Source organism: Macrobrachium nipponense, chromosome 10, assembly GCF_015104395.2.
Source record: "Macrobrachium nipponense isolate FS-2020 chromosome 10, ASM1510439v2, whole genome shotgun sequence".
Lineage (NCBI taxonomy): Eukaryota > Metazoa > Arthropoda > Malacostraca > Decapoda > Palaemonidae > Macrobrachium > Macrobrachium nipponense.
In genome coordinates this window covers 89,635,824-89,638,077 of record NC_087204.1, presented here as the reverse complement: position 1 = coordinate 89,638,077, position 2,254 = coordinate 89,635,824, and positions in this window count along the sequence as shown.

Genomic DNA, 2,254 nt, shown 5'->3' with positions numbered 1-2,254 from the left:
TCGAAGGCTTTCTTATAGTCTATCCATGCCATGCTTCGGTTGGTTTTCCTTCTCCTACTGTTCTTCATTACCATTTTGTCTATCAGGAGCTGGTCTTTTGTGCCCCTACACTTCCTTCTGCAGCCTTTCTGTTGGTGGGGGATGGTGTTTGTCTCCTCTAGGTAGTTGTATAGCCTTCCACATTATTGGTAGGCTATATTTCCCTTACTCTTGTCTTTTTGTACTAAGGATGTCCTTCCTGTGGTCATCCATTTGGGTGCATGGTGATTTGAGATACAATGCTGGAGTTGTTCTGCTATTCGTGGGTGTAGGGCCTTGAAGTTTTTGAGCGAGTATCCATGGACTTCATCAGTTTGGCATTTTCTTTAGTTGATGTCTGACTGTGTCTGTTGTGATCTCTGTGAATCTTTGTTTTATTCTCCCTGTTTCTTCTTCCTTGACTTCCTGGAGCCATATGTTTTCCCAGAGTCTCTTACTTGGTTCAGCTTCAGGAATTTCTTGGTGGTTGTCTTCCCCTCTTAGTTGGCTGTATAGTCTTTTCTGGTTAGTTCCGAATAGTTTGTTCTGTTGGTATCCCTTATTCCTGTTCATGAACCGTTGGATCTTATGTGCTTTGGACTTAAGCCTCTGTTTTACATCTTCTATTGTGTTGTTTAGTCCCCTTCTCTTGTACTTTGTATTTCTCGTTGAGTTCCCCCCTTGTTTTCTTGCTTCTTTGCCTTTTTTCTGCCATCTCTTTCAGTTTACTCAAGTCAGATCTCATCACCATGATTTGCTTTTCCAGGAGCCTTTTCCAAGGAGGTTGCTGTTTTGGTTTCTGTTGGGTTGGTTGTGCTGGTGGTGTTGGTGTTCGTAACCCCATCAGTTCTGCTACTAATCTTGCTCCTGCATGTGCCAAGTTATTTGTTTCTGTGATACTGGTGGTGTGTATTATGCCTATTATTTCATTGACCTCACTTGTTTTCTGCCTTAATTTCTTGGCGTTGTAGGGTTTCATGGAGGGGATCTTTGTTCTCTCTGTATCTGGCTCCATCCATTGTCTAATCTTTTCTACCCATTCCGTCCTCTCTGTTACTTCGTCAGTGTTTCTTTGTGTGTCGTTGTTTGATGCCTCATCATCCCTGTCGTCTTCTGTGGCATCGTCTCTCAGTTCGTCTTCGTGTAATTCGTTGTCGTGTGACATTTCCCTTTCCAGTTCTTCTCTTTCTGTTGGGGAGAGCCAGTTCTTTTTCTTTATGTTCCTTACTTGGTCTGCCAGCCACTGCTCTGTTTGGGGTGTGTTATTCCTCTCATTCCAGATGTTGACCAATCTTCTTCTATATCCTCTCTCCGTTGGGTTGCTTCTGATGTAGCATCTCCATATTTCCTTATTTTCTTCTCTTGTCCATTTCTTGGTTTGCTTCTGTAGCTCCAATCTCAGGCTGTTGGTTACTGGAGTTGTGGTAGTCAGTTGTTGGATGACGACCTCCAAGTACCTGACCGTCTTCCCCTTCAATTGGGTTGAATACCTGGCTGCCGGACGAAGCTCCTCTATTGCCAGAGGTTCCATTTACTTCGTTGTCGTTTATTCCTTCATTTATTTCCATCATTGCTGAGTTTTGCTATTTAACCCATAGCTGGACCCTACCCCATCAGGGATAGGTATTCATTTACAGCTGAGTAGACTGAGGAAATTATGGTAAAGATCCTTTCCCAAGGAATCAACGCCGAGGAGAGCGGTCACCCATCCAACGACTGACCAGCCCCAATGTTGCTTAACCAGTCGATTGACGACCTATTAGAAGGTAGTAGACGCTCTCTTTAATTTGTCCTGTTAAATAGGGCGGCTACGTGAATCGAGTTCATTGTATATTGAGGGTTTTCAGGTTTCCTTATAATTCTTTTTCTTATTCTTCTTTAATACTGGGCAATAAGTAGAAGTTTGAGTATTGGTTAATTATTTACTGCCCAATATTAACACAGTAAAGGAAAGAATTGTACGGAAAATTCGTAAGACTTAACATAAACGATACAGCCATCCTTTTTAGGACATTATTATTATCATTATTATTATTATTATTATTATTATTATTATTATTATTATTGAGCGAAAGAATTGAAAGGCCTTCTCACTCACACGAATATGAATATGGCTTCAGGAGTTGACACAATCTCCGAAAATACAGATCTGTTGATCTGCTTATGTAAACCTCGTTGTCATTATTATTATTATTATTATTAGTAGTAGTAGTAGTAGTAGTAGTAGTAGTAGTAG